Consider the following 13,002-nt stretch of genomic DNA (forward strand, 5'->3'; position numbering starts at 1 on the left):
CCCACAGACTTGACCCCCGTGGCCCTTGGGGAATAAGGTGAACATGACTTCTACCGCATAACTGGATGTTGTGTAAATTTGAATCTCACTCTTATTCTGATGCTAGGATGAGGCGCCAGATCCTGCCCCACTTTTTCCACTACCACCTACTCCTTTTTCCAATGTAGCCGCATGGAATTGTCGGTCATCGAGGTGTGGTGTCAATTACCCCTTATCAGGTCTCATGATTTCCCTATCTCTCCCATCATATATGACGTTTCATAGGAAACTGACACATGTCTAATTGACTCATTTTGATACAATGACTGATGCACACTTTCTGCATGAGACTCGATAGTGCTCCCTTTCTTCTAATTCGATAGCTATCTTTTGCAACACTGTTTTAATTGCTCGGCTCACTTCCCCAGATATCTTAAAGGTTTTAGTTTAAAAACCCTAAAGACAACGAGCATCTATTCATTGGCGCTCCCTCTTCTCCAAACTTCTCCTTCTTTGCTCGCTTGCGTTAGCCTTTGTGCGCTTCCTCCATAAGTGTTCGCTTTCCCTTCTCGCTTGCTCCTACATTTTTCGATTATGGCTCAAGAAACTCTAGGCCCCTGGTATACTTTCTTCCATTCCAATGTCAATAAGAGTGACCTTAAGTTAGTGCAATTTAGCTTAAAGCTCTCAAAAGACTAAGCTTTTGCATCCCTGGGCCCGACGACCATCCTTGTCATCCACCTTCAAGTTTTGTTACTTTCTTCAAGTACTAACTGTTGGTGCGGTTAGCACTAACGGTCTAACTCAGATTTTGATGAATGACAAATTAGGGTAAGCTAGTTTTGGTGTTGTCTAACACTTTGATTGAGTGCGCAGGAGAAGTCCAGACAGGTCGACGGGCTGATCGGATGTCTGGTACGAAGCCCAGCTAAGTCAACGGGCCGACCGGATAGCTGGCACGAAGTCCATGTTGGTCCCCGTGAGTGTTTTGATGTGATCAACCAAGTTGGTTAGGTCCTGCTTTGTGTTTGATCCCTGTGTCTGAGTGTGCAGGAGCTTAGGAGCGCAGGAAGTCGAGCGGAAGACGCAGCTAGCGAGAAGGATGACACGGGAAGGGAGCCGACGACCTCGGTGCGTCCGAAGGACGAGAGAGCTGCGGAAGATTACTCCGGTGGATGAGAAGAATGTGTGCGACGTTCGAGGGATGAGAAGCAAGACGGAAGCCTGCTCGAGGAGAAGGCCGGAAATTGGGTTCGGGTGAACCCTATTTCGGTTGGCCGGAATCACCCAAAAGAACGGAACTTCGGAAGACGAAACAAAGAAGCAAGCAAGCTGGAAAAGCTGCCAGCCAACTTGGAGGCGCCTCCAGCTTGAAGGCGCCTTCAATGCCTGTTGGAGGCGCCTCAGACCCGGCAGAAATGAACGTTGAGCTGTTTGGATAAAGTTTTATCCCCTCACTCGTTGGAGGCACCTTGGATCTTGTTGGAGGCGCCTTGGACCCTCGAGATAGACTTTCCAGGAGCTATATAAAGGCCCATGGAGTTAGGAAATAAACAACAACTCAAGCAATCAACTCTGTAGTCATTCTAGCAACTAGTGAGCATTTTAAGTGTGTAAAAAGGCTTCTCCGCCTACAGTGAAGGAGACTCTGCTAGTGCGATCTTCAACTGTCTTGGATTAATAACCGTCTTGGTTGTAACCAAGTTAAAATTCTGTCTCTTTTTATTTCTGCTTTTAATTTTATTATAGTTGCTTTATTTTTGAGTTGAAAGATCCGAGGAGGGTAGTTTTAATTTGTGCAGGCAATTCACCCCCTCTTGCCGACCTCCGCTGAACCTACAATTGGTATCAGAGCCAGACCGCCTCAGAAGGACTAACCGCCGACTGAAGCATAACGATCAAAACGATGGCCGGAGCAAATATTCATCCCCCGAAGTTCGACAGAGACTTCGCGACGTGGAAACACCGGATGGAGGTATTCTTCAAAACCGACTTCGATATTTTACTAACTATGAAATATGGTTTTAAAATTCCAAAAGACAAAGAAGAGCATCAGTGGAGCAAGGAGCAGGCCGAGTTTGTTACCAACGGAAAGGCAGAATTCCACCTGCTGAGCGTGCTGCCACCACAAGAGGTAAATCGAATCGGAAGCTACTCCTCCGCGAAAGAGCTCTGGGAAAAATTCTTGGAGCTTCACGAAGGTACCTCGGAAGCTAAGCTAGAGAGGCGCGACATCCTCCGGACCCAGTTAACGAACCTTCGGATGAACCAAGGCGAGAAGGTAGTGCAACTCCAAGCAAGGATCAAAGAGCTGATCACGCAACTAACCAACCTTGGAGAAGAAGTAACGAACCGAGACTCTATCCGGTACGCGCTCAATACCTTCCCCAGAACTCCAGAGTGAGCCTCCTTAGTAGATGCATATTACATCTCTAAGGACTTCGAGGTAAATACTTTAGAAAGTTTGTTTTCTACATTTGAACTTCACGAATCTCGGATTGCAGAGCCCATTAAAGTGGAGAAAGCAAGTCAAAACAATGTCTTGAAGGCAAGAACAAACGATTCTGACTCCGAAGCCTCAATCGACGAATCCGAAGTTGCACTAATGGTAAGACGATTTAATAAGTTTTTTAAATCTAACAAATTTAGATCGCAGAAGCATGAGCGAAAAAAGAGAACGGTTCGTTGCTACAACTGCAACGAAGAAGGGCACATCAAGGATGACTGCCCGAAATTAAAGAGCAAGCAGAAAGCAAAGGAAAGGGTCAAGTACAAGAAGCCATAATCCTCCAAGCACAAGAACCTGAAGGCCACTTGGTCAGACTCGTCCTCTTCCGAATCAGACATCGAAGCCTTCTCCGGATTAGCGTTGGTAGCCAACCATCTTCCTGAAGATGACTCAAGTTCAGAGATGAGCATAGATGACGGGGGAGGATCATCAGAAGAAGAAAGCGACGATGAAGGGAGAGAATCACCGAGTCAGGTAAGTAAGGTACGTAACCTAACCTCGACTCAGTTCTTTCAATTTATTAAATGTCTTTCTAAAGATTTATTCAAATTAGAAAAAGAAAATGTTGAATTGAAAATAAAATTAGCTAAAGCATATCCACTTGAGATGTACGATAATCTAAAATAAAAAAAATGATAATCTAAAATTAGAAATTAAGAATTTAAAAACTTATGCATGCTTAAATAAATTTCCAAAATCAAAAGTTAGAATTTATGAAAAATTGAATTGATACATTAGAAATCATCAGGGTCAACTTAGAAGAGTACCCAAGAACTATGTACCCCCTAAATTTTTGAATAACCCTGTGGGAAGGAACCTTTATTGGGTTCCGAAATCTGTGCTAAATTAATTTATTTAATTAAAAGCTTACAGTAAGAAAATTAAACTTTGAGTTTCTTTATGGAAGCTTTATCTAAGTAAGTGGTTGTTGCTCCAATAAACAAGAAGGCCTAGTGTCTCGCCATGACCTGGAAGCCAAAATATCGAAATAAAAATGTTTAATTAACTTTCTGATAAAAATATTAAAATTAGAATTAAATAATGCTTTGAAAAGTTTTTAAACATTTCCTTAGAAATTTATTTTTTTTAATTATCTAGAAAAATGTCTCTTGAAAGTTTTACTTAGAATTTTTTTTCTAAAAATCAATTTTTTTACTTAGAAATTATTTTAAAAAATTCAAACAAATCATTTTAGTTAGAATTCTTTTGTCACTTAGAAATTTTACTTAGAATTTTTTTTCCAAAAATTTCATTTTACTTAGAATTTTTTTTTAAAAAAAATTATTTTTGAAAATTCTATAAATTCAGTTTACTTAGATATTTTTTCATCTTAAATTAGAAATTTTTCTAACTTAAAAATTTTTGCTAAATTTTTTTTCTGTTACCCCGTTTTTGCTGTGATCAAAGGGGGAGAGAAATGTACAAGTTTAGAGAAGTACATGTTTAGGGGGAGAGAATTTTTTAAAATTAAAATTACTTTTTTTCTGGTTAACTCTTAATTTAGTAGTTGCAATTTTATTTATTGCAAACTGATGCTTAATATGTTAGTTTAGTAATTTTCTTTTAAAATTACTTTTCTGTCTATTTTAACCCTAACTTGAACTTGGGTAGATGCACACCAAAAAGGGAGAGATTGTTGGTTCCTGTGGGTGTTTTGATGTGATCAACCAAGTTGGTTAGGTCCTGCTTTGTGTTTGACACCTGTGTCTGAGTGTGCAAGAGCTTAGGAGCGCAGGAAGTCGAGCGGAAGACGCAGCTAGCGAGAAGGACGGCACGGGAAGGGAGCCGACGAGCTCGGTGCGTCCGAAGGATGAGAGAGCTGCGGAAGAGTACTCCGGTGGACGAGAAGAACGTGCGCGGCGTTCGAGGGACGAGAAGCCGGACGGAAGCCTGCTCGAGGAGAAGGCCGGAAATTGGGTTCGGGTGAGCCCTATTTCGATTGGCCGGAATCACCCAAAAGAACGGAACTTCGGAAGACGAAATAAAGAAGCAAGCAAGCTGGAAAAGCTGCCAACCAGCTTGGAGGCGCCTCCATCAGGCTTGGAGGCGCCTCCAGCTTGAAGACGCCTTCAATGCCTGTTGGAGGCGCCTCGGACCCAGCAGAAGTGAACGTTGAGCTGTTTGGATAAAGTTTTATCCCTTCTCTCGTTGGAGGCGCCTTGGACCCTCGGGATAGACTTTTCAGGAGCTATATAAAGGCCCCTGGAGCTAGGAAATAAACAACAACTCAAGAAATGAATTCTGTAGTCATTCCTAGCAACTAGTGAGCATTTTAAGTGTGTAAAAAGACTTCTCCGCCTACAGTAAAGGAGACTCTGCTAGTGCGATCTTCGACTGCCTTGGATTAACAACCGTCTTGGTTGTAACCAAGTTAAAATTCTGTCTCTTTTTATTTCTGCTTTTAATTTTATTATAGTTGCTTTATTTATGAATTGAAAGATCCGAGGAGAGTAGTTTTAATTTGTGCAGGCAATTCATCCCCTCTTGCCGGCCTCCACTGAACCTACAGTCCAAACGGGTTGATGGGTTGACGGGCCGACCGAACGTTTGACACGAAGTCCAGCTAGGTCGATGAGCTGACCAGATAGCTGGCGCGAAGTCCAGACGGGTCGAAGGGCTGACCGGACGTCTGGCAGGTGGGTGAAGGTAAGTCACTGGAGTTGAGTGACTGTGAGGACGCGTTCTCGGGAAGAGAACTTAGGCGCTGATCCGACTTAAAGTCATTTCGGAACTCTAAGTCGAGATATTGACTAGATTCCGGTCTCGGTGAGACAGAATCTAATTACTATTCTTTTTTCTGTTCTAACTCTGTTTTGCAGAAAACTAACATTTTTATACGGGGTTAGAACTGACCGGGATCGGTCGACCGAACCTCTGGATCGATCGGTCAAACCCCCAAGCAGCGACAGGTCAAAGCTCCAGCGGATGGACCGGGTTCGACCAGGGGATCGGTCGACCGGACCTTGGTATCGGTCGACCGAACTAAGGATGATCATCGACTGGAGTGGACCGAGATGATCGGGTCAGAGAAGACAGATCGATCGACCGAACCTGTTTATCGGTCGACCGAACCTTGGATAGGATTTGACCAGAGCGGAGCGGAGCGAGCGGATCAAATGAGGTGGAGTTCATCTGATCAGTCGACCGAACCGGGGATAGATCGACCGATCCGCTTTGGGTCAAAGTTGATCAGGAGGATCGAGGATCTGGATCAGTCTCACAGTTGTTATAAAAGGGAGCCTCGGGGTACAACCTCTTTAATCAATTCGAACAGAACATCGTGTGCTCCTATACGCTGCTTCAAAGTCTTCAATTGCGCTCTGCTACTCCGACATCCGACTTCTAATTTTCTTCACCCTTGTATTGTCGGTATACTTGTTCTTCATTTAATACTTGTACTTTCAAGTTGTAACCATTTTATGGATTGATAGTGATTGCCCACCGAAAGCGGTCAACGACCGCGGGCCTTGAAGTAGAAGTCGGCCTAGGATCCGAACCAAGTTAAATCTTGGTGTTCTTGATTCTCTGTGTCTTTTCTTTTTCCGCTGCATATCTTTGAAATTAATTTTTAAATCGCTATTCACCCCCCCCCCTATCTTAAATTCGATCCAACAAGTGGTATCAGAGTAGGTACCGCTCTGACTTGGTGCAACCATCAGGCAGACAAGGGGGTGACATTTCTTTCCATTTTTTTTCTCTCTTCCAGATTTTCAGTCTTTTCGCATAATTTCAAAATGGTATTATTATCTTTTTGGAAAGTTTTTTCGTTGCAATTAAATACAAACTGGTGCAACACCAATTTGGCTCTTTTTATTCTTAAATCTTCCCGCACTACTAATCCAAGACCAAGTCTTGGGATTGTGTTTGTTGCTGCTTTATTGTGTGCAAGGTCATCATGTCTCAGATCGTAGGTTTCAGTACGGTGCGTCCTCCCCTATTCAACGGGGACGACTTTCCGTACTGAAAAAAAAGGATGGAGGTTTACTTGAAGACGGATTTCGACCAATGGCTCAGCGTCACGAAAGCCTACAAAACACCCGGCCCGTTGACAGCTCCGGGGTTCCGTTAGACCCGGAACAGTGGACAGCTCCGGGGTTGGCACTGGACGTTCCCAAAACGGATCGGTGCGGGTGAATTAGAGAATAGACAGACATCTGTTGGCATTCGAGCATTCCTTCTCCTTTCAGGATCTATCCGAAAGAGAATCCAATACCTCTTGGTCGTGAATATCTGAATAGGACGAACTGGTCTCTGTGGATATCTTTGCTTTGAAACAAAGTAATTAGAATTAGGCTAGGTCAACCGGAATATGTATTATTTTTTATCTGACAAACTCTCAATACTTCTAGTTGTATGAGTTTGAGGGGGATGTTAGATTATATATATTTATTTGTTTATATCTTTTAGGATAATTTAATCTTTTTCTCTTTTATATTTAGAGTTTAGGATTTCTTAACTAAATTATATAAATATTTATACTCTATATTTTTAATTATCAATTTTGGATTCAATAATATATGACTAATTTTTTTCTTTTCTTAATTCCTACGTGTATAACATAGATATGTCTTTGCATAAGGAAGAGATGAGACTAATTGGAAAATAGATAGTGTTATTTTTCCACCAGCAATAGAGATACAAGACTACTGCAGTGTCTATACATTGCGGCCCTATAGAAAAAGATAAACGATTGACTACATATGGAACATGAGATATCTATTTAAAGGAATGTTACGAGTATTTAGACGTTTCCATGGTAAAAGTTCATCTGTTTCTATATATCTTGTATAGAGGGTTAGAAATAGTTTTTTCTTAGGGTCAATTAGATAATTAGATAATAAGTCCATCTTTTATTTATCCAACATGAGACACTACTTAAATACCTTATAAAAAAATTATATTACAATATTAGAACAAACATTTAATAATTATTAACATAAATTTATAATAATTTTCATGTTTTTAAGTGATATTCATTAAATTTAAATGATATTGGTCAAATTAATAAATAAATTTTTGTTTAAAAGTGTTATATATATAATTTTTTAATTAAGTTGTATTTTTAAATTTTATTTTAAGTCGCTGTAACAGTTATATCTTAGCTATTATATTTTATATCAACTTTTTAGTAGTTATTAAAAATATTAAAATAAAGATATTTTTTATATGAAAAATATTTTTGAAATAAAGATATTTTTCTTATTTTATAAAATACTTATTTTTTTTAATTTTAAAAATACCCGGAACAGTGGGCTTCGGGGTTCCGCTAAACACCCGTTGACAGCTCCGGGGTTCCACTAGACCCGGAACAGTGGGCTCAGTGTCGAAGTCCTTAAAGATGTAGTACGCATCTACTAAGGAGGTCCACTCTGGAGTTCTGGGGAAGGCGTTGAGTGCGTACCGGATCGAGTCCCGATTCGTTACTTCTTCTCCAAGGTTGCTTAGTTGAGTGATTAGCTCCTTAATCCTTGCTTGGAGTTGTGCTATCTTCTCGCCGTTGTTCATCCGGAGGTTCGTAAGTCGGGTCCGGAGGATGTCGCGCCTTGCTAGCTTCACTTCGGAGGTACCTTCATGAAGCTCCAGGAATTTCTCCCAGAGGTCTTTCGTGGAGTCGTAACTTTCGATCCGACTTCCCTCCTGAGGCGGCAGAACGTTGAGCAGGTGGAACTCAGTCTTTCCATTGGCGGTGAAATCTGCTTGTTCCTTCTTCGTCCAGTTGTACTCTTCTTTGTCTTTTGGCGCTTCATATCCATATTTCATTGTTAGAAGTATATCAAATTCAGTTTTAAAAAATACCTCCATTTTTCGCTTCCAAGTAGCGAAGTCTCCGTCGAACTTCAGGGGATGAATATTCGCTCTGGCCATCGTCTTGACCGTTGTGCTTCAGTCGACAGTTAGTCCTTCTGAGGCGGTCTAGCTCTGATACCAATTGTTGGTGCAGCAGAGGCCGACAAGAGGGAGGTGAATTGCATAAGAAAATAAAGTATACCCTTCTCGGAATTTTCAACTCAAAATAAAAGCAGCTAAAATAAAACAAAAAGGAAAAGTAAACCAGAGACTCGGGAGTTAACCTGGTTACAACCAAGAAGGTTGTTAATCCAGGGCGATGAAAAGAGCGCACTAAGAAAGTCTCCTTTACTGTAGGCAGAGAAGACTTTTTACACACTGAGAAAGCTCACAAACTGCTAGGAGTTGATTACAGAGTTGAATACTATGTTGTTGGTTATTTCCTAGCTCCTGGGGCTTTTATATATCTCCTGGAAAGTTTATCCCGAGAGTCCAAGGCGCCTCCAACAAGATTCAAGACACCTCCAACTCGGTGTATCAGATAAAACTCTATCCGCTGTGAACGGGCAATTTTGACCAGGCTGAAGGCGCCTCAAAGCAAGTCTGAGGCGCCTCAGTGCTTGAGGCACCTCAGACTGAGGCTCGAGGCGTCTTAGCTTGAGGCGCCTTCGACATTGGTTGAAGGCGCCTCGAGCAGTCTTCTCAGCTCTGTTTCTTCTTTGCTTGGACTTCCGAGGCTCCTTTTGTTTGGGTGATTGCGGCCAACCGAAATAGGGCTTACCCGAACCCAATTTCCGGCCTTCTCCTCGAACAGTCTTCCTCCTCGGCTTAACGTCCCTCGAACGCTACGCACGTTCTTCTCGCCCATCGGTGTACTCTTCCGCAGCACTCTCGTCCTTCGGACACACCGAGCCCGTCAGCTCCCTTCCCGTGCCGTCCTTCTCGCTAGCTGCGTCTTCCGCTCGACTTCCTGCGCTCCTAAGCTCCTGCACACTCAGGCACAGGGATCAAACACAAAACAGGACCTAACCAACTTGGTTGATCACATCAAAACAACCACGGGGTTCAACACTGTCAACATTTCAACTTGGGAGAAAAATGCATGAAATATAATAGCTTATCCACAACTAGAGCATAACTAAATCACAGTTACTCAATACCCAATACCCAACCACAAAGCCATCGCCATTTCAACAAAACCACAAAGGTAAATAGCACCACATAAAAACTGAAACAACTCGCTGATTTGTCAAGAAATTCGAAGAACAATCGGGAGGAAAATAAAGACTTCGAAATCATCTACAACTCCTAAACAGCTTCAAAAGATATTCACCAAATCTATTCTAGTCGCACTCTGTTCACAAGATCGGAAACAAAAATGATAAATAAACCAACTCCAATCAAACTCTAAATTTGTGCACGACATTTCGGAAAACAAAAACACTACCAAATTCATCTGCTAAATCCCCCAACTGATTTAAAATCCAAAAGCACCCATAAACCATCATAGAGTTGATTCCTAACTAAACATCGCAGATCCTCATAGAGACTAATCGTCCCTAATATACACCAGCATCCGACTTTGTCCAGCACTTGTGGAAAATGACATGAAATGAGCTTGAGCATCACAATCCAAGCGTACATCCACAACGAACATAACAGAGATTTCAGAACAAGGAGAACACAACACCTTCACTACATACCGAGATCACCAACAAGTTGTCAAGGATCGAATCCATCGGCAAACCAGTCATCACTCATTTCAATTCCGAACTCATCTGTCCAGAGATCCCATACCGAACCACCGTGTGAAGGTAAGGTCCGCAACAAGAACTTCAAGGCGAGAACCAATCGAGTCCGAGTCATCCCGTGAAGAACTAGGACATTCAAATCCGGCAAATCCATCAAGAATATGAAACCAAGACTCGATTCCTCTAGAACTCGAACAGAAGGCAAGATCATTCACCATCACACGGAAAATTGAAAGAAACATCACAATCTAGAATTAGAACCTCGCAGAGTGCATCATGGAAACCCTAATCGGACAAGAACATCATGAAATGAAACCATCGGAGCTCATCAAAAGGCATTCCAGCATCTCCTAGGTTCTAATCCCATACCTCAGAGATCTCACAATTGCATAAGGAAAGGTACTTGTCTTCTCTTTCTCGTTCCTCCGGCGGAAAACCCTCGCCCGACCGTTTTGTACCGTCGATAATGGCTGGAGACCACCTCGCTCAATCGTAACACCTCCAAGAAGCTGCCCTTGTGAAGCACCGCCTGGTCGGGGCTCAAACACTGGTGAAGAGCTCCATCACTGCTGGTGTGGGTGGCGGAAGAAAGGGCGTCGGCGATTTTGGGGAAACGCAGTGCGACGAGATCCCCCGGGGGTTTTCAGCCAAATCCCCTCTACTTATACCTAGGGTTATAAATTTATCTTAGGGTGATTAGTGTTATCAACTCCTAATTTAATTGGGCCTCCTTGCCATCCATAAGCCTAATGGTCCTATCCCCTTGAATCATGTCATATAAATTCATTTTAAATTCTAAAAAATTCTATAATTTATAGAAAATTTCGTAAACACCTTCCTTAGTCAATGCATGTGTCATTCTTTGAAAATGCTTTAATTTATCACTCGTGGAACCTTACAATAATGGTCAAATCTCCATAGAGGACAGTCGATTGATGATTTTAGTAGTCGACTGGTAGACGGGGTTTTCCAACTCATGGCCTATATAACCAAGGCTTGAGAGCTTAGTTATAGTTGACGAAATTGGACTTGGTTAAAGTCTAATTAGTAGTCTACCAGTGCTCAAGGTTTCCCTTGTGTCCAAGAGGTCTTGGTGAGTTTGTGGCGAGGTTACTCCACCCACAAGGAGGTTTGAGCTAGCTGGAGTTTCTGGGGACTAATCCACCGATGGATTGAGGGATCGTCACCTTACGGACAGTCGTGAAGTAGATGTAAGCTATCTTCGAACCACATTACATCGACGTGTATTGGCTTGCATTTCCTTTCTTAGTATTTAATCTTTAGCTTTCGTATTTGTATTTAGTATTAGATTTCCGCTGCGCAATTAACAAATACGTAGGAAGCGATTCATTGGGGCCACGACTATTTAACCCCCCCCTTCTAGCCGGTCACCGATCTCCTACATATTCCCTGACTCACGTTAGTTATTCTCTAATAGGAGGTTACGATTCTCTGACACTGTTATCGCTTAGTGTTATCTGTCCTGCCCAGGTTCAACCGTAGACACTTGGAGATGATTGCTCAAATGTGGTGCAATGACTGAGCTGTGATGCCCTTGCCTGTGTGTAGCTGGCCAGGGGCTATCAAGGGACTGCACCTAATCGAGATGAAGAGAATGAGCTGTGCAGAATCGGTCGGGAATCATCCGAAGCCATGACCAAGGGCTAAGCCTGCATGACTCGACCGGTGCAGAGCCGGTCGAAGATTGTTTGGCATATGTGTCAGGGGTATATGTAGAGACTGAGCTTTGATAACTTGAGCAGTAGATAGCTGATCGGGAACTAGTTAAAACTCATGCCCGGGGCTCAGCCTTGAGGACCTGACCTGTTCGTGACCGATCGGGAATTATACGGAGGGTAAAGCGAGGAAGCTGAACCACCACCTTCCCTTGACTGTTGACTGCCACGTCCTCTTGACCATTGACTTTCTAGCATTATCGAGCCCCTCATTTACGCACCGTATTACTGCAGGTAGTCGGTCCGGTCTTAAGAAAGTTTTCCATCGACCACCTTGGTAAATCGAGAAAGTGCATATGGAGATCTATCTTTGACAGTCAATATTAAATTTTTAGTAATATATCACAATTGAATCTCGAACTTTACATCCCTAACTAGATTTATTATTTTTTTTTTTTCAATTTTCTCTTTCACGTCATGTAAGAGGTTTTTCATTTATTTATTTATTTTGCTTGAGGTTAGAAATGAATCAAAAGTTGCAAAGCAATTACAAGCACCACATAATTCTTGAATATTTTTAAGTCCTTTTTTAATTCATATGGCTTAGTTACATTTGATCTTGAGTGGTTAAATTAAGTTCAAAGTGAGTTAATTTTATGAAATTTATGTATGTATATATCAACTTTTGTTTTTGTTTTTAAATTTTGTCTGAGAGAAGTTAGATTAGGAAACTTATTATATATAATAATATGTAATCTATGCCGGCAATTATTTTGCTTTTAAAAAAAAACTTATGAAAATGGTTTTTTAATAATTACAGAAAAAATATTTTGTTGCCATTTAAATAAGTGTTGGTGTTGTCTATTTTTCTTAAGCAACTAATCATTTTTTTAACTAAAAAACATTAATTTAAATTTCAGCGAAACTCGATTATTTTTTCAGATATCTATATGACTATATCAGTCATTGATTATTTTTTAATAGTAAAAACTTCATTAACCTATATTTTAATGATTCTTTTTCTTATTCTTATTTTGAACTATCTATATAGATATTAACTCTGAATTTTGATTTTAACAAAAATTAGTTGATGATTTGTTCTCATTAATTCGATTATCGTTTTCATCCATTCTTAATTTAATTGATTAAACTAGTTCAAACCCAAATCGAACTGTCATACTCGATTAATCAAGTAAAATTAATTTGACACATCAAAAGAGTCGGCATTGTTGTTCTTTCTTCCATTACATGTTCACATGCCAACTTAAGCACTGACGTCAAAGGGGAAAAAAATTCCAAG

The 13,002-nt window shown here is 41.2% G+C and overlaps 1 long non-coding RNA gene across 1 annotated transcript; it reads right to left on the reverse strand.

Moving 5' to 3' along the window:
• Positions 1-9,588: 9,588 nt before the first annotated feature.
• LOC121986233 lies at positions 9,589-10,700 on the reverse strand. Its single transcript, XR_006113360.1, has 2 exons — positions 10,396-10,700; positions 9,589-10,311 (listed from the first exon to the last, which is right to left on the reverse strand). It is a non-coding gene; the product is annotated as an uncharacterized LOC121986233 (long non-coding RNA).
• Positions 10,701-13,002: the final 2,302 nt, after the last annotated feature.

Source organism: Zingiber officinale, chromosome 5B (assembly GCF_018446385.1).
Source record: "Zingiber officinale cultivar Zhangliang chromosome 5B, Zo_v1.1, whole genome shotgun sequence".
NCBI classification, from domain to species: domain Eukaryota; kingdom Viridiplantae; phylum Streptophyta; class Magnoliopsida; order Zingiberales; family Zingiberaceae; genus Zingiber; species Zingiber officinale.